This window comes from Rhinopithecus roxellana, chromosome 20 (genome assembly GCF_007565055.1).
Source record: "Rhinopithecus roxellana isolate Shanxi Qingling chromosome 20, ASM756505v1, whole genome shotgun sequence".
NCBI classification, from domain to species: domain Eukaryota; kingdom Metazoa; phylum Chordata; class Mammalia; order Primates; family Cercopithecidae; genus Rhinopithecus; species Rhinopithecus roxellana.
In genome coordinates, this window is record NC_044568.1 from 52,377,038 (window position 1) to 52,400,672 (window position 23,635).

The 23,635-nt window shown below is 55.6% G+C and overlaps 1 protein-coding gene across 4 annotated transcripts in view; it reads right to left on the reverse strand.

The window, feature by feature from the left end:
- GSE1 (Gse1 coiled-coil protein) overlaps positions 1-23,635 on the reverse strand; it is a 314,913-nt gene that overhangs the window by 73,499 nt on the left and 217,779 nt on the right. The gene's annotated exons all lie outside the window — the stretch shown is intronic.

The window sequence follows — 23,635 nt, forward strand, 5'->3', positions numbered from 1 at the left end:
ATCCAAGAAAAATAATTGAGGGGGAGTAGGAGAGAGAAGGGTATGGAGCAGGGCCTGGGGCTTGGCAGTTTCTTGTGCCAACCACTGCCCCGATGTTCCAATCACCGCCTGTGGGCTTTGTCATGGATCACAGACCACAGGTCCCTGCTCCAGCAAACAAGGGGCCATGTCCTTATCCAGAGGCTGCAGAACGGCAGACGAGGGGACCAGCACCACAAAGCCCATCTGGACAGAGCTTTTGAAAGGGGTGACGGCCAAGGTCCAAGCAGCCAGCCAGCCCTCCCAGCTCTCAATGGTTGGGGGATGCGGCCCTTGCCCCATGCCTACTTGGGAGACCCACGTGGCCTGGAGCCCCTCTCGGCCTGCCTGCCCGGAAGGCATCTTCCCTTGCCTTTGCCGCAATGCTCCTCAGTGGCTGAGGGAGCCTGGGGTCCAGGCACTAGGGATTAGAGGTTCCTGCTCGGCTGTTTGCAGTGCTGGTGCTTTCTTAAGCACATTCATTGTAAAGTACACTGGCAATCTCTGAAAGATCAAAGTTGGTTTCTAATATGCATTGTTTGGAGACAGGATACCAAACACGGAGAGCCAGACACGCGGCTCTGGGACGGGGCTAGGCATTCTCCTGAAAGCTGATGCCCGCAGACAGGGCTCACAGAGGCACAGGGACAGGCCCTCGCGGGCAGCCTGCCCGAACTGCCCTGCGCGGCTGGGTGGTGGCAAACCCAAGCACAGCATATGGGGTCCCAGAGAGCAGAAGCCAGCTGCAAAGAACCTTCTGGGCCCTCTTGTCCAGCCTCTCCTCTGCTGAGAGATGAGAAAGTGAAAAAAGAAAACCGCCAAACCTCAGGCCCGGGAGACAGAGCAAAGCGCCCTTGCCTGGCACTGTGTTCTGCCATGGGAGACACCTTCTCCCTGAGACAGTCCAGGGCCAGGGTCCAAGGAACCGTGTCTTCAGGGGCACCAGTCAGTCTGGTATTTTATGTTCCATTTTCCACTCTCCTCTCTACCATTCCACAAGAAGCAGGGCACCCTTCTGAATACCCTGAGGGCTGATCTCTACCGGTCAGAAAGTTTAAGCACCTGAACCCAAGTCACACAGCAGCAGAGAAGATCACAATTCAAATCAGTCTCCCAACTCATTCTCCTATAGAGTGAATGCAAAAAGGTCTAACCTGAGACCAGTAATGGCTGAGGGTGGCTCATCTTTTAGTTATTGAAGAATCCAGCCAGGCGCCGTAGCTCATAATCCCAGCACTTTGGGAGCCCAAGGCAGGCAGAATACTTGAGCCCAAGAGTTTGAGACCAATCTAGGCAACATGGTGCAACCCCGTCTCTACAAAAAAAATACAAAAATTAGGCCGGGCGCGGTGGCTCAAGCCTGTAATCCCAGCACTTTGGGAGGCTGAGGCGGGCGGATCACAAGGTCAGGAGATCGAGACCATCCTGGCTAACATGGTGAAACCCCGTCTCTACTAAAAAATACAAAAAACTAGCCGGGCGAGGTGGCAGGCGCCTGTAGTCCCAGCTACTCGGGAGGCTGAGGCAGGAGAACGGCGTGAACCCGGGAGGCGGAGCTTGCAGTGAGCTGAGATCCGGCCACTGCACTCCAGCTTGGGCGACAGAGCAAGACTCCGTCTCAAAAAAAAAAAAAAAAAAAAAAAATTAGCCAGGTGTGGCAGTGCATGCCTGTAGTCCCAGCTACTGGGGATGCTGAGCTGGGAGGATTGCTTGAGGCCAGGAGGTTGAGGCTGCAGTGAACTGTGATCTCACCACTGCACTCCAGCCTGGGGAACAGAATGAGATCCTGTCCCCCAAAACAAATTAATTAAATGTAATAGGATAATCGGTGTAAGTAAACTTGTAGAATACTGCTCTCTGATAGAACTTTCTTTTTTTTTTTTTTTTTTTTTTGAGACAGAGTGTCACTGTATTGCCCAGGCTGGAGTGCAGTGGGACGATCTCAGCTCACTGCAACCTCCGTCTCCTGGGTTCAAAGCAATTCTCCTGGCTGGACACAGTGGCTGATGCCATTAATCCCAGCACTTTGGGAAGCCAAGGCAGGCAGATCACCTGAGGTCAGGAGTTCGAGACCAGCCTGGCCAACATGGCAAAACCCCTTCTCTACCGCAAATGCAAAAATTAGACAGGCGTGGTGGTGGGTGCCTGGAATCCCAGCTACTTGGGAGGCTGAGGCAGGGAGAATTGCTTGAACCTAGGAGGTGGAGGTTGCAGTGAGTCAAGATCATGCCAGTGCACTCTAGCCTGGATGACAGAGCGAGACTCCATCTCAAAAAAAAAAAAAACAAAAAACTACAAAGTCATTCTTCTGCCTCAGCCTCCCAAGTAGCTGGGATTACAGGTGTGCACCACCACACCCAAATAATTTTCGTATTTTTAGTAGAGACAGGGTTTTGCCACATTGGCCAGGCTGGTCTCGAAGTCCTGGCTTCAAGCCATCCGCCCACCTTGGCCTCCCAAAGTGCTGGGATTATGGGTGTGCGCTACCGTGCCTGGCTGAACCTTCCATGATGAAGAGAACCTTGTCCATCTGAACTGTCCAATACTGGCACACATGGCCTCTAAGCACTTGAAATGTGGCCAGTGTGACCAAGGAACTGAATTCTAGATTTTATTTCATAATTTAAAATTTTTAAATTAAGTGTAAATAGATAGCGGCTACTGTATTGGGCAGCATAATGTTAGAATACAGGAACAACTACATTTTCTGAGCCAACGTTTATGATACTTGGTCTTAGAGGTATATGTGGGCTTATGGAGAAAACAAGGTGGGTCCCGTGAAGGCAGAATCTTCCTGGGACGCTTCCAGAACACACGAGCACACACATGATGAACACAATGAGCCAGGCGCCCGGCGGCCGTCATGGCAGCCTCTCTGAAAGCTCGAGTCTAGAAACACCACAGGAGTCTGAGAACACTGCTCCTCTATTTTGAGGCTTCATTTCCCAAGTCAGTGATGGGGTCTGCAGCTAAGGTGGGCCAGGCCCCCTCCCCTCACATTAGGGGGACCATGATGCTGATGTGAGAAGAGCAGACGCATCCGTCCTTCGGGCTGTGATGCAGTGGTGGGTGAGGCAGCCACATCTCTGCCAGAGGAAAGACCCCACCTTTAGACCAAACGTAGGCACTACAGATATACAGTGGATGAGTGTGTGGTGGAGGGACAGATGGGTTCAGGGACGGACGGAGGAACGGGTGGGTGGGTGGATAGATGTGTGGGTAGATGGAAGAGTGGGTGGGTGGGTGGAGGGATAGATGGGTTCAGGGGTGGACGGAGGAATGGGTGGGTGGGTGGAGGAATGGGTGAGTGGGTGGATAGATGTGTGGGTAGATGGAAGAGTGGGTGGGTGGGTGGAGGGACAGATGGGTTCAGGGGCAGATGGAGGAATGGGTGGGTGGGTGGAGGAATGGATGGATATAGGTGGATGGATTGACGGTTGGGTGGATGAGTGAATGGATGGGTATGGGGATGGAGAGAGGAATAGGTGCACAAATGAATGGGTGCATGAGAGGGAAGGAAGGAAGGAAGGGAGGGAGGGAGGGAGGGAGGGAGGGAGGGAGGGAGGGAGGGAAGGAGGGAAAGACATGGATGAAAGGTAGATGGGTAGATAATAGATGGATGAATGTTTAAACACAGAAAAGATCCGGCATTACAAAGTCCCAACCACATGGAACATGTCCTAGAGGCTTCTCAACAGGCATCAGTGGGTTTTCATGAAGGAATATACTATTGTTTCCCGATCGACAAGACCATGAGGACTCTGAGCCAGCCATCTGCCCCGGAGGGTTCTCAGCCACGAGGCACAACCCTCTCCACCAGCCTAAGTCTCTAAGTCTCCTCAGAGGGGCCTTGAGCATTCAGGCTGCCTCTGTCCAACTGACAAGAAGAAGCTGGGCCCCCAAAGAGAGAGGATGCTTCCTGAGTTTATCCAGAGGCAAATGCTAGAAGACCCCAGGTAATAAAGACCCTCGGGGCAGAGTGTGAGGCCTGGGCAGGGCTTCCAGAACGCAGTCTGGAGGGGATGCAGGGGCCAGAGAGCAGGGCCATGTGCTGGTCTGTACTCAACAGAGACAGGAATGTCCTGGCTTGTGCAAGCCCCAGAGAAACTGCCAGTCTGTACTCAACAGAGACAGGAATGTCCCGGCCTGTGCGGGCCCCAGAGAACCCGCCCTTCCTTGCCACCCCCTGGTTTCTTTCCAAGGCTCCTCATTCCTGGGCCCTTCCCACAGCCCTGGTACCTCTTCCTTCAGCACATTCAGCACAGCCTCGTGGGCCTCCAGTGATGCCCAAGGTGAGCAGCGCTGGCACCCTCCCCACGAGCGGGCATGACCAGCAGTCACGCACCCGCCAGCCACAGGCACTGCGCATGTGTTTCGTGCAGGTGTCACTCGACAGACTTTATCCGCATTCTGTCCTTTGATCCTCCTAACAAGCCCACAAGGCAGGGACAATAATGACTCCTGTGTTACAGAGGAAGAAACCTGCTCTGAGAGCCTGAGAAACTCGCTCACATCCCACAGCGGGCGTCTAAGCCACGGAGGCCAAGTTCGAACCTGCACTCCGATGCAGGAAGAGGCTCCGCAGGCGTCTGCTGAATGAATGAATGAATGAATGTGTGCATGTGCGTGTGAGGGAGCGAGTGAAGGAAGGACAGTTTGAAACCATTCCTGGAGTCTAGGGGCTTAGAGCTCTCTGGAAGGACAGCATGAAAGGCAGGCCAGCAGCCCCAAGGAAGGCCCTGGCCAGGCGACCCGTCCAGCCAGAGAGCCACAATTCCCCTGGAGACTCAGGGCTCACAGATGGGGCCTGGGGCATGGAAAATAAAGGAGCCTTCAGTGGAGAGCAGATGGAGAAGCTGACCGCAGCGGGGCAGGAAGGTCTGGCGGTTCCAACCCCTGCCCGCCTGTCCCCTCTGGCCCCCCACCCCCCAGGGATTGGACCCAGGCCCTCCACAGCAGGCCTCCTGCCCTGGCCCATCGGGGCCACCCGACAACCGCCAGGCAGGCCAGGCCTTGGGCAGCCCTGGCTGGTCCCCCTCCTCCCCTAGGCCCCTCTCCTCCCTCCCTTTCCTGAAAAGAAGTCAAATTTGCCACTCTGATGCATTAACCAAACCGGGTAATGAATGGCGAGTGTGTGGTGCGCCCGCTCGGAGAGAGAGAAGCGCAGGCCAGGCGCGGACCCCAGCAACCGGGCAATTTTCCAGGCTCTGCTTCCGAGCCCCTCCATTCAGCCCCCTCCGGCCCCCCCAGAAGAGAGAAGCAGCATGCTCTGTCATCAGAACCGCATTGTTCTGGCCAGAAGAAAAAACGGGTCCAGCAGATGGCAGGTGTAACAAAAGCAGCTTGCTGTGGCCAAACCAATTATTTATCTAATTATGATTTACCACTTAACCACATGATCTTTCTGCAGAGTTGTGGGCAATTAAAACCAGGGTGACTGTGTGGATTATGCAAATGGGCTGGAGCCCAGCGAATAAAATTGGAGATTAGACATTCACACAGGCAGGCGCTAGCACAGGGCAGCCCCGGGGGGAGCGAGGGGCTGGGAGGGAGGGGAGGCTAAGGAGCCGGGCTGGGGAGGGCCAGGGGGTCAGGACGCGGAAGCAGGAAGGAGAAGGAAAAGTAAGGGAAGGGGAGGGGAGGACGGGACAAGGCAGTGGGAACTGCATCCTCCCTCAAGTCCCCAGGCTGCCCCTGAATGATGACGTCAGGCCCCTGGGAGAGGGAAATCAAGGCAGCTGACCTGACCAGCCTTGCAGAGAGCCAGGCTTGCCAGGTCCTGGAGGGGAGGCACCCCTGTGGCCTCCAGAGCTTGTGCTGGGCCCCGTGGAGCCAGGGCACTCTCTCCTGTGGAGGGGAGGGTTGGGGTGGGGTGATCTGGGCCTGTCCCTCCAGCTGGCCGCCCTACAGTGAGAGCTGCCCCATGGGACCAGGTTTGGTCGGGTAGGTGGCAGCCACCACAATGACCCACTCCATAGACCAGGATGCCCATGGTTGCCCCCAGCTCTGTCGCTGACCCAGCAGCTGTGTGACCACGGCCAGTTTGCTTGTGGTCTCTGGGCTCAGTTTCCAAACAAAAGGACTACAGAGGATAATTCCTCCACTCCCATGCAGCTTTAAAAGATGGGGTGACATTCTCTAATAGCCAAATGCAATCCAGGTCTCCCAGAGCTGGCTGAACAGAGGCGGGGGCGCCTGGAGAGAGAGGCAGCCATGAGGGTGTCCAGGCACCCCCACCTAGAGCTGGTCTCCTCCACCCAGAGTGCCCCCACCCACACTGCTCCGAATGCTTAGGGGACCCATCCAGTTAAGCCTTCCAAAAGGTCTATACGGGGTGCCGTCGTCATCCCTATTGACTGAGGCACAGACAGGTTCAGTAACCTGCCCAAGGTCACACAGCTTGTAAAGGGCAGAGCAGGAACCGTCACGCATTTGTGCCTTCAACTCAGGCTCCCCTGAAATGCCAAGCTCTGGGTGGAAGTCAAACATAAAAACCAATGTAATCAAGACCCCCATCCTTCAGGGGTTGCATTCTGCTGGAGTGAAATTTCTGGATCTCCCGTGTTTAAGCGGAGGAGGGGGTCACAGGTAGAAATGCTCCTCCCGCCCCACCCCTGCAAATGCCTAGGCAAAGCTCTGCCAGACACGTGTGAAGGTCCCTGTGACCTGGACACAGGGTCAGCAAAGACAATCGGCATAGGCCGGGCGCGGTGGCTCACGTCTGTAATCCCAGCAGTTTGGGAGGCCGAGGTGGGTGGATCACTTGAGGTCAGGAGTTTGAGACCAACTTGGGCAACATGGAGAAACCCTGACTCTACAAAAAACACAAAAATTAGCTGGGCACGGTGGCCCCAGCTACTTGGGAGGCTGAGACAGGAGGATCACTTGAACCCAGGAAGTGGAGGTTGCGGTGAGCCAAGATCATGCCACTGCACTCCAGCCTGGGCAACAGAGACTCCATCGCAAAAAAAAAAAAAAAAAAAAAAAGAAGAAGAAGAAAGAAAGAAAGAAAGAAAGAAAGAAGAAGAAGAAAAGAAAAGAAAAAAAGAAAAAGAAAAATCTGCACAGAAAAGCTCTTCCTTATGTGGCGCTCTTCCCACTAGCTCTGTACTGACCTGGGGGGTGCCCCTGGCCGCAGGTGCTACTTAGCCTTAAACTGACATGAATTAAAATTAAATACAACAACAGCATCTGATCCTCATTGCTCCAGTCATATTCTGAGCACTCTATAGCCATACGTGACTGGAGGTTCCTGATTTGGGCATTGCAGATCTAGAACATTCCATCAGTGTAGAATGTTCCAGCAGACAGCGTTGCTCTGGAAAGTCGGCTCTAGGGACACAGGATTTTTGTCTTTTGTTGGTGATGAATTCCCAGCACCCAGAACAGTCCCTGGCTGTCCATTTATGGAATGAATGAAGAAATGAAACGCCTCTTCTACAAAAAACAACGGTTGATTTTGAAAAGGAGCCGGCGGAGTCCCAGTGAGGTCCAGACCCTGAGTGGCCAGTCTGCCTGCAGCCAGGAGCCCCCAGTCCCTGCAGCTCATGCCCATCTCAGGGCCAGAGGGGAGGCTGGTCTTGCCACGGGTGGCACTGCTGACAGCCATGTGACCACCTCCAGGACCCCTCCCCAGCACTCCTGAGCCAGCAAGGCTGTGAGGAGCAAAAGCTTGGCTGTTTGCAAAGAACCAGTTGCCACCCAAGGCTCCACCCGCATTTGGGAGTCAGGGGAGAAAAGTTAGGGCCACCAGGCTCCCCGATTTCCCTTCTCTTGGCCCAAACTAACCAGCCTCGTCTCCCCACTTTCTGAGTTGGGGCCCTTAGTTCTAATGCGGGCTGGGGGTGACAGGGTAGCAACTGGAGAGGAAACTACAGTTAAACAATTCAACTCCTGGGTACCTCCAGGGGCCCTGGAAATAAACCAGGAGTGCCCGATAGAGGCACCCCTCAACCCCAGGGTCAGGCGCTGTTCTCTGGATCCGATGAAAGCTGTGGACCTTCTGCTAGGATTACAGGGAAGGATCCCAATTTTGCCACCAACGTCAGGGGGTCTGTAAGTCCTGATGGCCTCTGCCTTAGTATCTCTTCCCACACGAACAAGAGTAAGGCGGAAAGGGCAGGGTGGCCCTCGGGACACAGGCGCCTCAAATGTCCTGTGCTCTGCTCCCCAGGAGGGCATAAGACTGGGCTGTCCTTGGTTCAGCTCCGAGAGCACGTCTAGTCCCCCTCACCGCATGCCAGCGGCGAGCATGGCCCAAGCTTCATCCCAGGGTTTCTCGGCTAGCCCTGGGGAAAACAGGGTTCCCATTTCACAGGATGGAAAAGCGGGGTCGCAAGAGGCAGAGTGAGCTGTGGAGGGTCACAGAGCCGAATGGTGGTGCAGCGTGGCTGGGCGGGAGCCCAACACTCATTTCTCCCACAAAGAGTCCGCCACACATGCTCTGCACACACTCCATCCTTCCCCCCCACACACACTCACACACACACGCTCTCACACACGTTCACATATCACACATGTTCAATCACACACACACTCATTCACATGCGGGCTCACGTGTTCACACATGCAATGTCACACAAGCTCACACAACCACACAGGCTCACACTCATTCACACACGGACCCACACATTCACGCACGCAATGTCACACATGCTCAATCACACACGCTCACACTCATTCACACGTGGGCCCACGCATTCACACATGCAATGTCACACATGCTCAATCACACATGCTCACACTCATTCACATGCAGGCCCACGCGTTCACACACACACAATGTCACACGTTCACACAATCACACGTTCACAGTGACATACACAATGTCACACACGTTCACACTCACATGCTCACAATCACAGGGTCATGATCACACACGTTCAGTCGCACACATGTTCAATCACATGCCTCACACACCTTCACAATCACATAACATTTAAATACATGTTCAGTCACTCATGTCTCACACATAACATTTATTTTTTTTTTTTTTTTTTTTTTTTTTTTTTGAGACGGAGTCTCGCTCTGTCGCCCGGGCTGGAGTGCAGTGGCCGGTTCTCAGCTCACTGCAAGCTCCGCCTCCCGGGTTTATGCCATTCTCCTGCCTCAGCCTCCGAGTAGCTGGGAATACAGGCGCCCGCCACCTCGCCCGGCTAGTTTTTTGTATTTTTAGTAGAGACGGGGTTTCACCTTGTTAGCCAGGATGGTCTCGATCTCCTGACCTCGTGATCCGCCCGTCTCGGCCTCCCAAAGTGCTGGGATTACAAGCTTGAGCCACCGCGCCCGGCCCACATAACATTTAAATACATGTTCACACTCATGTCTCACACATTCACACAAGTCACACCATCTCACATTCACACATGCGTTCACACACTCCACATGCTAACTCTCACATTCACACACACAATATCACACACGTTCACATTCATGCTCACAGGTTCACACCACATTCACACAATCATACATTCAGTATTTCACACATTCACACACGTTCATACATATTCAGTCACACGTTCACACATACATTCACAATGTCACACACGTTCACACGTTCAGTCATCCACATTCACACAATGTCACATTCACACGTTCACACACACATACACTCACAATGTCTCATGTTCACATTCCATACAGTCATACATTTGCACACGTCACACATATGCGTTCACTGCCATTCACACATATTCGCATGCACACACACATGGGGTCACACATGCTCACGCACGATGCTTCATAAATGTTACTGGAGAGCTGGCAAACAAATACCAGGGACACCCCACCTTCCGGAGATGCCAGGGAAACAACCCACCAGGTTCCTGCCATGGCTCCTCTGGAGTTCTTCCAAAAGTGCCCAGGCTCCACCTGCTCTGTGTCAAGGCTCCCACCCAGCCCAGGCCCTGCCCAGCCAGCATCCAGGCTCTGCCCAGCATCCAGGGCTCTCAGGTCCACAGCCCTCTCCACCTGCGTGCGCAGCTGAGAAACAGGGCCCTACCCGACCTAGAAGCCCCCCCAAGCCCTCCCCACCCCAGCAGGGGCTCAGGTGGCATCCTGAGTCTCCCATGCTCCAGGCGGGAGGTCTGGAGTGCAGAGTGGTTGCCAACACTCCTTTCAGCTCCTGCTAGGACATGGGTGGGGGTGGGACCTGAAAAGTCCCCAGCTGGGCAGAGGGGAGGGAGAGAGGGAGAGAGGGAGGGAGGGAGGAGAGAGGCGGGTACAAGGGGATGCCGGGAAGGGGAGGATTTGGGGGCCTGGAAGTCAGGACAGCCCATGGCCCTCCTGGCATGCAGGAGTGTACCCCACCCTCAGATGTGTGTGTGAGAGTACATGTGTGAACACGTGAGTGTGAATGTGAGTGTGAATGTGTGTGAGTGTGAACATGTGAAAGTCCCTGGGGGGACTCTCATTCCCCCAGAGCTGTGCTCATGGCTGCCCCTCAGGGCAGCAGGTACAGAAGCCGAGGGGTCGTTTGGGAGGCAGTGGGCCTCGGGTGCTTATCTGGGCTGTCCCCAGCCCTCCCAGCCTCCCCTGGGCCCCCTGACAAAGGCCTTCCTCCCTCCAGGAAAGTGCTCCTTGTTAATAACGGCCACGGCAGATTTCGCCGCCTGCCTGAGTTGATAGGAGATTTATGCAGCCCGCCAAGTCGGGAAACACAGAAATATTCCTGATAATACTTCTCGTCCCAGCAAAGGTCACAGACAGGGCCTATCAATCCCGAGAAATAAAGAAGCCCCCGGTTTTGCCTGTTCTCTGGTGAGGCAGGAGAAGAGCCCTTTCTTTAATCGCCTCATTTGGAGCACTGGCCGGGGTTGTATGTCATCCGAATTACAGATTCAGCATTAATTGACCAGATGTGGGGGGCTCTTTCAGGGCCCTTGAGGATCATAAAGCCCTTCCCACACTGGTAATTAGCAGCCTAGCAGGCCCAGGCTGGGACACGGGCCCCCCAAGGCCCGCAGCGGGGACGGGGTTGCGGGGGGGGGGCAGCCAGCCAGCGAGCATGTGCTGCCTCTCTCAAGGCCCAGGGACCCCCTCAAGAGCAGCCAGGCTGGTGGCCGATGCCACATAGGGGATACTGTGTTCTGGGAAGCTGGTGGCAGCCAGCAGTGGGTGCATTCCTTGGCTGACCCTGCCCTGTCCTCCTGGTGGGGAATCGAGCGAGATGCAAGAAGCCAGCTGGGGAAGGGGGGTCACTCCAGTGAAGTGAAGCTGGCAAGGACACCATCGCCCACCACCAAAGGGGTGGGTGCAGCAGTGAATTCCCTGGCTTCTGCAAAGAGGAGGACGAAGAGGCACTGCCTCCTCTGTAGAGAGGCGGGGCACAGGGACAGCCAGGTGACCAATCACGATGACAGAGGGCATCCAGAGGGGTAACATTACATTTAACAACCAGCCCAGCAAAGCAGGGGCTGAAGCAAGGTGGTGCATGCCTGTCCTGCAAAACCTTAACTCTTTCACTGCTCAGATACGGGAAGCGCAGGGGGAGGGGGCTCAAGGGTCCGGGAAGGCTTGGGGGTAGGGGTGAGGAACAGCCTCTTTGCCAACCAGCACGAAAGTCCTGCAACATTCTATCCACCAACTCCGACTAAGTATCACAGCCCTCTAGCACTGGCTCCCTGAGGAACAGCTGGGGCAGGAGAGGGTTCTCGGTGGCAGAACCTTCCTGGAGGTCATCGCAACTCATATGCCGGCCTCTGCTCAGTGACCAGTGACGGGGCAAAACCAACAGGGGGCCTGGGCTGAGCTGAGAAACCCCCACCTCGCCCAGGATCATACCTGGGCTGAAGGTGTGAAGCCCCCAGTACGTCCCCAGGAGCCCAGCAGGTATGCGGTGCCCCTCGCCCTCCCCCTCTGGAGCCTGACCACCCAGAGTCTCTCATGCACACCGCCGCGATCAGTTCTGCTGTGATGTGTTTTATGAACATGCAGATGGCATGGCCAGGGCCAGGGGGAAGGTTTTACCTTGGGATAAGAAATTAACACTGGCAAATAGCAAATTTACTGCATGTATTTTCATTTTCCTAATACCAGCACCATCTGCTAGCAATTGGGGCTCCACATCACCGTTTTCCCCTTTATTTCTCCCGTCCGCTCTTTCTTGTTTTCATCTTTCATGGCTGGGCCCTCCAGACGCCGCTGGGGGTGGGGTTTCGTCCTCAGACCAGAGCACCCACACTGGGACCAGCACCCTGCACCCTCCTGCCTGAGGCCCATCCTACTTCTGTCTCCTCCAGGCAACAAGAGACAGAGGTGCCCCCACCACACACACAATTCTGAGCCTTAGAGGGATGATGTGAGCCTAGCGAGGAACAGCCTTTAACCAACCCTCACTCTCAACCGTGATAGTGCAATCAAAACAGCTCCATCCAGCCCCCTGGCAGCTGTGGGCACTTATTCCTCGTGTGCTGCATGCTGGAATTATTTAAAATAAGAAAGTTAGCTACTGTGCCTTCTGCACTGAGTTTGCCTGGGCTGGGGGAGTAGGGAGGGGCTGCAGGGGGGCCTGGGGGCACGGAGGAGAGCCGACCAGGCTCCGGGGTTTCCTGCAGCCCAGGAGAAAGGGGCCCTCCATCCCGGGGCTCTCACACGGCTGCTCTCAGAGCTGGGAGGGGTGATACTTTCCACGTGGGAAGCCATGGGGCAGGGCAGTTGGGGGGCATGGGGGCCGGCGTCAGGCCTATGAGCACGTTGTACGAGCAGCTGCGACTCTTGGCCATGCGGTCTGGCAGTGGGACAGCTGGTGTGGCCCGGCTCCCGGGAGGGACTGGATCCATCCTGGGAGCCCCTGGAAGAACAAACATACCAGGGCCAAGGGATGATGACGCTCACGAAACAGCCTTCAGGCTGAGCCCATGGGAAGGCGAGATCAGAGAGACGGGGCTGGAGAAGAGAGGCTGCCTCTAGACCCCAGCACTCGGGAACCTCACGGACAAAGGCATCCAGGCCAGGGCTCCGCTGTCTGAAGCAACACCTATGTCATGGGCTGAACTGTGTCCCCCAAATTCTTATGCTGAAGTCCTAACACCCAGTGCCACAGAATGTGTCCTTATTTGGAAATTGCAGATGTAATTAATTAGTTCAGATGAAGTCACATCGGGGTAGGGTGGGCCCGAACCCAATGACTGGAGCCCTTCTAACAAGGGGAAATGCGGACACAGAGACAGATGCAGATAGCAGAAAGATGACGCAAAGAGACGCAGTGAATGGACGGCCAAGTCGGGGAGAGAGGCCTGCCTGGACCAGACCCTTCCCTCCCAGCCCTCAGAGGGAGTCAGGCTTGGGGTGAACCTGCACCTCCCACCAAGATGTAGGCTCTTCTATTACCCCCATTTACAAGTGAGGGAACTGAGGCACAGAAAGGTTGAGTAACTTGCCCAAAGTCACACAGCTAACAATTTTCGCAGGCAGGAAGTGACTCTAGGCAGGCTGGCTCCAAGTCCACACTCCTCACACGGGTCCCAGGTCGCACCCCGCAGCCAAAGGAAGTATTTGTGGATCAGACACTTAAGACACTGGCTGGGAAGCTCTGAGTGGAATGATGCTCATGTCATCGCCATTCGCTCTACAACAAGGAAACTGAGGCCCAGAGAAGGGAGGGCACTTGCCCACGGCCATGCGGGAAGAGTGCCAGAACCAGGATGGGCCCCTTGGGTCCTGCAGCAGACTGCAATGATAGGAGGGGTCTAGACTTGGGCCAGGACGGGGCAGGAAAGTCTCCCTCCCTCCTCCCCACATGGAGACCCAGCTGGGCAGAAAGACACCACAAAAGCAGCCATGTGCCAAAGCGAGCGTTTGGAGAAACTGTGGGTGACACAGAGGAGAGTCCTGCTGTCCTGGGCGTACTCCATGGGGTCTCATGGCACGGGCCTCCAAGCTCAGGGGTCACGTTTGGGCACCCTGAAAATGCCCTCTCGGCTGCCATACAGAAGAACCACCAAAAAGGGAAGAGAGAAGGAAAGCCCCCGGGCAGACTGGCCCTTTTGGAACCCTGGCATGAGGGCAGGGCTTGGAGCCATCCTGGATGGGCCTCTGGTCCCTGGAGCCCTTGGGGACCAATGGGTAGAAGTCTCTGGACCCCAAGACGCCGGTGACACATGACGGGGCAGGCAGGGCTGCGGCAGGGGCTCCCGGCGGGGCAGGCAGGGCTGCGGCAGGGGCTCCCGGCGGGGCAGGCAGGGCTGCGGCAGGGGCTCCCGGCGGGGCAGGCAGGGCTGCGGCAGGGGCTCCCGGCGGGGCAGGCAGGGCTGCGGCAGGGGCTCCCGGCGGGGCAGGCAGGGGTGCGGCAGGGGCTCCCGGCGGGGCAGGCAGGGCTGCGGCAGGGGCTCCCGGCGGGGCAGGCAGGGGTGCGGCAGGGGCTCCCGGCGGGGCAGGCAGGGGTGTGGCAGGGGTTCCCGCGGGCCAGCACATTTTCATTGTCCCATCCTCTGTGGCCTCGCCGGAGACAACAGCAGGTGGAAAGCGGCAAATGGCTCAGCAGCTGATCACGCCTTTTTTTTCCACCTTTTAGAAAATGTCCTCGCAACTTTTCTTTCCCATCAGTGAAAGCTCCCACCCCATACACTGGATCTGGCCTTGGAAGATGAGGTCTGCGGACTTCCCTGGCCATCTCTGGGGCATCCCATCACCGTGACAACCCGGGCCACGTGGCCCCATGGTTCGCCTCCTTGGAGGTTGTGGATGGGGCTGGAGGGGTGGGGGAAGGAGTGCAGGGGGCGAGGGTCTTGGCAGCCTCCACCTTGGCACGCGTTTCCATCCTGCAGAGCCGCCCCCACACCCTGCTCAACCGCGCTGCTCCCACCAACTTTTCCGGCCAGAGGGAAGCCAATGCACGAGATTAGAGGATAAAATTTGATTTGAAAGAATTTTATCGTTCAGCCCAATGATGGTTTTAAATATTAAAAAGGCATAAAACGGAGAGGGAACGGAAAAGCAGTACCAAGTACCAGCCTCGGATGGCTTTCGCCAAATAACGCTGCCATCTGAGAAAGAACGTGTGCGGGGAGAGGAAGGGGTGGGGGAAACTGCTCCACCTCCCCGATCCTACTGCTTCTCAGGCGTTTTCAAAGCAGCATCCCGGATCTCCCAAACCTTATGGAGACAGGTAATACATTCATTATTGATGGATCAGTACCCGGAGAGTGTAAATTACTGAAACAAACACGGCATAATTAGGGCATTAGAGGCAGCGTGGAGGGAAGGCGGGGTGTGCTACGCTTGGCTGTGGCTTTCATCTTTGCAGGTGTTCATCTTGATGGTAGCCAGCATCCCAGCCTGCCTACCATATGCACATCCCAGCTAGCCAGTTCTCAGCTGGGAGGCCCACTGGGAACTCCCTCCTGCCCAAAAAGAGGGGAGCCAGGGGCCCTGAACCAGCCTGGCATCTTGGGGAACACGCAGAGGGGGAGAAAGCAGGTCTCCACACAGACAGGGGCCCACGCACCGGCACGCAGGCACACAAAGACCCAAGGCCAGTCTGCGGGCTGTGCAGCTGGCGAGCCTGTGTCCCCGTCCCCATGCGTGCCCTCAGGATTTCATGACAAGAATGAAACTGATCAGGCAGCCTCCAGCTCCATAATTAGGGCCAATTGAAGGAGACAAAGAAATCTATGGAGATCACAGTGGGAAGTGGTAGTGATGAACGCTGGCTTTGAAACAGCGTTTTGTACTCACTGGACCATCACTGTCTTTACATAAAAGCTGCCTGCCTCCTTTCCCTCGCTCCCCTCCCTGGGAGCAGAGGCCGCCGGGGAGGCAGGCTCCAGACAGCCCCTCCACCAATTGCCTTTTCTGGGTCAGGCCTCATTTCTTGTGGCACGACAGGAGGAGGATGGGGGGGCGGGTGAGGCCTCCTCTTTTGTTTTTTTGTGTTTTGGCAGTGGGAAAAGACAAAAGGCAGGCATGAAAAGCCCCCGCTCTCACATGCATCTGAGTATGGGGGGCTGCAGGAAGGTGACTCACTCACTGGCACGCTGGGAGACCACAGGGCCTGTGTGTGAGTTTGCGTGCGAATGTGTGAGCATGTGTGAGTTCTTGTGTGTGTGACTTCAGGCGTGCATGTGTATGTGTGTATGTGTGTATGTGTGTGTGTTGGAATGGGGGGGTCCTGGAAAGGCCAAGAGCCTTGGAATCTGAGGAGTCTGCAGCCCATTCTTGATATTGCTTTACTTTCCAAAAAGTTATGACAACAAAACCATCCTGGGGCCCAGACCCAGAAGCCATCAGCTATGGAGGACCCTGGAAGCAGGCAGAGAAAGGTGAGTTTGAGGGGACAAGGCCAGGGGCTGCTGGCAGAGCTGCAGGGCACAGGGCACACATGGCAAGGGCTGCCTGGGCAGACAGCTCACTCCCTGGGGATTTTAGGAGACCCCCCCAACTGAGAACCGCTGCACGTCCGGCCTGTTACCCCTGGAATCGGGGACACGGGGGTGGAATCAAAGACTGGGCCAGCATGTCCTGCTGTCCCCTAGAATTCCAGCGGGAGACCCGCAGGACACCAACCCCACAGGAAGGTGGCCCCTGGAGAGCTGGGACCGCACCCTGCGGGGAGAAATGAGTGGCTCCAGGAAGCCACTCTGGCTGGCATCCCCGAGACTGTGCCAGCTTGCTCAAGCACGCATGTGTGGCTTCCCTCCCCGTGCCCACAGTAATCCTCCGACTTTACAGCAAATTATTAAAACTCACTTATATTTAATCTGCCTTCTGGAATTAATTGAATTTTTACGCTCAGCAAATGCCACAGTTTGTGCTGCCTCCCGATCGCTGGCTTGGAACAGCTAAATGACAAGGCGGCCGACCAACCGCAGGCTGTGCAGACGGGCTCTCGGGGGTGAAAAGGCATTAAGAGGCGAAGGGGGGTGTTGTGCAGGATGGCCCTGTCCCCACCCCGACGCCCTGAACCATGGAGAAAAGAAGCTCAATTTATCAACACAGGGAGGACTGAGCTCCAGGCGCCTCAGGCGGCTGCGTGAGGGGCACTGGGTGTCAGCTCTGGGGATGCCTCCAGTGCTGACTGAGGACCACCAGAGGGAGGAGCCACCCAGGAAGCAAGCCAGGCAGGGCTCCTCCCCTTGCCAAGGGGGGTCCTCCCAGGGGATGTGGGGTCTAAGGAAGCTTCACCCTTTCCCCCAAGTGACCGGGCTCTGGCCAGTCCCCCAAAAGACCCCAAGAATGCCATTTCCTGCACTCAGCATTCCCAGGAACCCAGCACACGGACGCTTCCCCATCCCCCTGAACCACGGCCAGCTTCTGCAGTGGAGTTCCACCCGAAGGCGAAGGCATGGAGGATCCAAGGTCACACTGAATACTGGCATGCTCCCTTCTTGCCGAGACACATTAATCCAGGGGGTGCAGACACCTCGGGGGAGGAGGGGCAATGTTTTCAGAGCCCCGTTCGGGTGCGAAGTGAATCCTCTTACATTTGCCAGGTTTGGAGTTTTCAGTGAGATGACACCAGGGTGCCTGTGGAAGTGGCTGTGTCTCCTCTTGCCTCCTTCCCCACCCAATTCCACCCCAGGAGCCCAGGGATGGAGGCCCAGGAGACGGATCCCACAAAAGCCAGCACCCACTCCACCCCAGGTAGCTGGCGGTATCTGCCTCTTCAATCTGACTGCTCATCCACTTGGGGTGGGGAGCTTTGAAAAATGCAGACTCTCAGGCCCCACCCCAGATCCTCTGGCTGGGATTTGCTGGCTGGTAGAAAGCTGGGGAAATGTGTATTTTCTAAAACCCCATGAGATTTGGATGCAGCCAGCGGGGGCCAGGAACCTCAGCACGGGAAGCTGCAGCCCTGGGTGTAGACTCCATCCGCTCGCGCCTGATGCGGCCCTCCTCTCAAGGAAGGGCGAGCTCACTGAAGGGAACAGATCATAGGTCAGCCCAATTCACCCTGAGCACAGAAATGCACACTGCATTTAGGACGGTCGGATTGCTGGACCAAGCCTGTCTCTCTGTCCCCTGCACACATATGCACATGCGCGCACACACAGACGCATGCCGAACTTCTACGGAAGAGGAGAGCGGTAGGACCAGACTCTCTAGGGTCCTGCCTTGGGGTCTCTGCCCACAACTGTGGCATAAACCTCTCTCCAGAAACAGAGGGCCTAATAACCCCTCTCAGCTCCCCAAAATCCGAATCCTAAAAGGCTCTCCCCAGGGTTCATCCAGCTTCAGCAGAGACCCTTCCCACCCAAGCCAGAGCCCGGCATTCTCAGTTGCCAGGGACACTGTGCAGTACGGCCCCCAGCAACCTGGAGACATCAAGGTTCCACCTCCCTGCTTCCAAGCTGCCAACCTGACCCATTTCCTGGGTGGTGGGTAAGGGGCAAGGGGGATGGGGGCAGAAAGAGATCCTCCCCCTCTCTTGGGGCTTCCTTCACCAGCCCCCTCCTGACTGAAGCTCCCTTCTGAAGGAGGCTGGAGAGCTGCTGCAGGGAGAGGAGCCCATGTGGGACCCCCACAACACACACAGGTTGATCACCTCACCAAATCCTTAGTAAAACTATCCCTGTTCAAAGGCAAAATCAGCCAACCACCAGTATTCCTCTGACCTAACGTCCAGCAGGACAAGAGCTCAATGCCTGGATGTCACCTCCAGGGCCTCAGCAACTGTGCACTTCTGCTCAGGCTGCCAAACAAAACACCCTAGACTTCATGGCTTAAACACATAAATTTATTTTCTCATAGTTCTTAAGGCTAGAAGGCCAAGATCAAGGTGCCGGCAGGATTGATTTCTGTGGAGGGCTCGCCTTCTTGGGTTGCAGACGGCTGCCTTCTGGCCGAGAGCTCATGTGGCAGACACAGCGTGCTCTCCGGGGCCTCCTGTGAGGACACTAATCCTAGCAGAGCAGGGGCCCACCCTGAGGATCTCACTTAACCATAACTATTTCCTTAGAGGCTCCATTTCCAAATACAGCCACCCTGAGGGTCGGGGCTTCCACATCTGAATTTGGGGGAGCACAAATATTCAACCTGTGATGGGGACCCCAACAGATGTCAGCCACCACACCTAGGCCTTGTGACCGAACAGGAGGCTGCAGTGTCCCTGCGTATTGCTGGGGCATGTCTAAACCGGTCCCTCTGGATGACAGCAGAGGTCTGAGAGGCTCAATGGCAGGAAGGATTCCAGTTCAGTGGGGAGGCAGAGAGCACGCAGCCTGCCTCCCCGGCAGGGGTTCGGATGCTGCCCAGCTTTCAGGGCTCACCGGCTGCTGCCCAAGACCTCCCACTTCTCCAGGAAGGGCCCTCCCTTGCTCTCTCCCTCTCTGAGTTCACCTCTTCTCCCTCTCCCCACACGCTTTTCCACTGTGAGACTGGAACATCATCAGGAAAACCCAGAACCTCCTCTTCCCCTGCAGGACTCAGCAAACATCCACAGAGTGAATGTTCCAAGCAACATAGTCCAGGAGCCACGTTCCAGCCACGGGGCCTCTGCACCTGCTGTTCTCTTCACGTGGCCTGCCCTTCCCCAGAAAGAGGGAAGAGGCCCTCTCTGGTTGTCCCATCGAAACTCCACCCTTCTCTCACCCCGCTCCCAGCTGTATCCCTTCTCTGCAGCCCTAACATGCATTCCACTTTATTTGCCTTGTCTACTGTCTGCCTCCCTAACTACTGAGTCAGTTCCAGAGGTTCCAGGACTTTCGTCTTTTTAGTTTAGCCCTGGTTCTCCAGGGCCTTAGTGACTACTGTGCAGTGCCTAGCAGCCAGTAGATGCTCCATAAATGCTTGCTGATTGACTGGGATGAACTCCCGTCCATGGAACTATTTCAAGCCAAGCCTAAATGATCCTTCAGGGCTAGTTCTAACCTAAGACTTGGTAGTTCCATGACTCTCTTCCTGGTCCAGACCAAAAAGGAAATTTCAGCAGGAACCCCAGACTGGGATCTGAGATGGGGCTCCTTGGAGGACTCTGACTAGGAAGAGAGACGGGAGGCCGCACCGAAAACACAAGCCCCTCATGGGTCTCCCAAGTTCAGGTCTGGGGAATCCCGCAGGCCCCTCAGGAGCGACCCCGCTGGTCCTGGATCTCCAGGACGCATCCCTCTGACCTGTCTGCCCGGCCTGTGAGTCCCCACCAGCAACCACTGCAGACACAGCGCCAGGGCCAGGCCGGATTACCATACATTAAGACATAATTACTCTGCAGAAATTTACAATACAAAGCGCCCTCCCCAAGTTGGCTTCAGAAGGATTCCAAGGATACAAAGCCCTGCTGTGTCTGCCACCGACCCAAGCTGGCCCCAGCCAGAATTTCAAAAGAAGTGGGTGGGTTAGTTTTTGGAAAAACCCCATTCTACCCTCCAGGCAGAAGCGCCGCCCCAAGGGTAGGGACCTCTGATACCCCAAGCCCCACCCAGAGGGGAAGGTCCCCTCCATCCCCACCAGCCTTACTCCTAAACTACGGGTTCCCCCAAGTCCAGAGGCTCCAAGCTGACACCACCAAGGTCACCCCACTTCTCCCAAGTTCTCTCTTTTTAGACTATTTAGGCCTAAGGGCAGAAAGAACCTCAAATCCCAAAATGCTAGCTTTTGATCTGCAGTGAGGTGTGGCAGCCCACTGACATGACTGAGCACCTGCTGTATGCCTGGTACTGTGTCAGCATTAGGATGCCACAGAGAACAAGACAAACCAGTTCGCTCTGCTGGGGGGAGCTTACAGTCCAGTTGAGGAGACGCAGTAAGATGCTAAAAAAAAAAAAAAAAAAGGCACGTCAGGTGTGTAGGGTGGGTGAGTGACCTGGGTGCACAGTGGCCAGAGAGCCTCAGAGGTGGCAGCCGAGCAAAGGCCTGAATGAACAAGACCAGCCTGTGCAAAGGCCCTGAGGTGGGACCATGAGTGGTGAGGGGGAGCGGGGTCAGAGCACAGGAGTGCTGCAGAGAATGCGGACTTTTATTCTAAAGAGGGTTTCCAGCAGGGAAGCCACCTGATTCAGAGGACACTTGGCCTGCTGTTCTGTTAGAATCCTACATCTACCACCTCCTGACCCTGGGATGCTGGGCAAGTCAGTTAGTCCTTTAAGCTTCTGTTCCTCCCTGGAAAATAAAAACAGTAACCACAGCTAACACGGACTTGTTGCACAGAACAAGACAGAGAAAGTCGGGAAAGGGAGGGCCATGCATGTGAGGGGTGGGGGAGAAGCTCTCTGAGCCTTAGCTGCCCCATCTGTGAAATGGGAACCAGCCCCTGCCAACAGAAAGACTAAAGGCCCAGTGACTTGTGCCTCTGTTGTTTGGGGAGCCCAGGCACTTGGAGCCTGGAGTTCGGGATAGGCTGCCACCGTTATCCATGGCATTCAGGTGAAAACACTGATGAAGGGGTTATTTATCCCTCCGGCCATAAAACTGTGCTGTGTCCCCAGCTGCACAGCAAGCAGCTGTCCTGGTGCCGCCCTCCCAGGTGTCAGCGCACAATATCTGGGGCGGCTCAGGCGGTCCTGTGCTGGGTGCCAGCCAGAGCGGAGAGCTGGGAGGGGCCAGCACTCAATGGAAGAATTGCAGGCCTTTCAGCAGCCTCCCTGCAGGAGAACAAAGGCCAAAGCCTCCCAACACCAGGTGGCTGACAGCAAAGAAAGAGGCTCAGAGAGGGAAAGGAACTTGCCTAGAGCCACACAGCCCGTGGCAGCAAGCCAGGCTCTGCAAAGGCAAGTCCATCGGGCATCAGCACCTGCACTACTGACTGGCTTGGAAGGCTCAGCTCAACGGGGAAATGCAAAGTGCTGGAGCCCCTAGAGGACTGGGGTGGAAAAGCGGAAACCTGGAACCCAGGCCTTCATCTGCCCTGCTGGGGTGGGGGACCCGGACTTCTTCCTACAACTCCTGGGCAAGGGTAGAAAGAAACATCAGTTCCTGAGTCAAGGGGAGAGCCAGGCCACCCCTTCCTAGGATGAGTGATCAGGACCTGCCAGGTGACCCTCCACCTCTGTGCCACACTCACACCCCGGGCAGGTGATTGTGCCTCTCCGGGGCTCAGCCCCTGCTCTGTGAAAGGGGGATAATCTCAGCACTGCCTCCTGGGCTAGTGCGAAGGAGAAATGAGCCCATGCAGGTACTGCATACAGTAGGCGCTCAATAAGCTTCAGCTCTGACCAGCCCAGGATGGAGGACTCTTTGGAGGTCCTCCAGCTGCTGGGTGGGGTGGGGGGGTCCTTGTCACAGCAGACCTGCCCTGGCTGGCCCTGAAGCACTTCCTCCACCACCCTTGCAGGGACAGCAAACAAAAACCAAAGCGCCCCGAATGCACACCCCACTTCCCCGAGAGGACCGCATCCTCCCTCCTCGAGGCAATCACCACTGGACAGGCCAGGCACCTCCACTTTCCGGGACCCCAAGTTCAAGGACATCAGCCACCACCTACCATGAAGAGAACTTCAGAGAAGACCTGTACCTGCCCCTGGCCGGGTGCCTGGGGACGGTCTGCTCACCTCCAGGACCTCAGCGTACTGACTGTGACAATCAAGACAGAGTCACCTAAAGCCCTCACGCAGGGCCTACAGTCAGGGAAGGTCCTGCCTGCTCTTCTAAACCAGGCAGTGTTGCAAAACTGGGGTGGGGAGAAGCTGTGAGAGCCCAGTGATGACCCAGGGTCCCCGTGTCTAATCCACAGGCTTTGCAGTGGCCAAGCAAGACAGAAGCACCACGATCCCCAAGGACACACCAGGGCATCAGTTCCCAAGCAAGCCTGGAACCCAGATTTGCAAGCCCAGGACATAACTGCTTTTAGTCCCTCCTGGACCACTTGGGAAGGAAAAGCATTTTCTAAAACTCTACATTGAGAATAGGTGACCCTTCAAAAAATGCCCCATTACACCCAAAACATACCCCTGCTCTTGGCAAGGCTTAGTTAGAAAGAAGGGGTCTGAGGACAACGTCCCCCTGAAAGAGCAGACAGTCAGTTGGGGACTTGCTAGAGGAAGACATGCTGCCCAGATGTCAGGTGATCCCAGCTCCAGCACCTACCCCAGGCCTCTAGCAGAGACCAATAAGGGCGTCTAGGCTCCAAAAGCGGTGGAAGGGGCAGCGTTTGGCTTCTCTTTGCTTTTAAAAACTAGCCCACCTCTATGCTCATTTCAAAGTCCTTCCTTAAGAGATAAACTATTTCTTCTTAGAGTCTGTAAAACCCATTTATTTTCAAATTCCAGTTACATCGGAGACCACGTCCCTTTAAATGTGCCTTTCCCTCTGGAATCCAAGAGACTCCGAAGCATTTGGTAATACTGTGTATTAAGGACGCGCCATAAAAATAAATTGCATTGTAAAAGTGGCCTCTTAACAGACAACCTTAGCTCCAGGGTTAAATGTCTAATTCCATACTATTACCCACAGAGAGATCAGATAAATCAAAGGGCACCGGTATTCCTGGCCTTGCTCCTGTGGGCCTCTGGCCTGGCACAGGATGTGTTAAGCAGGGCCCAGGATAAGAAACCTCTTCCAGGTACTACTCCCCCATCACTGTTGTAATACCAGGAGCATCTTCAGAACCAAATGCTCCCAAAGACAGCTGTCACACACATTAAAAAACAGGAAGAAAAAAAAAAAAAAAAAAAAAAAAAACGAGGCAGCATACCAAATGCCAAAATATAATGAAAATTCAACAGCTAAAACAAATATAACCATAAAA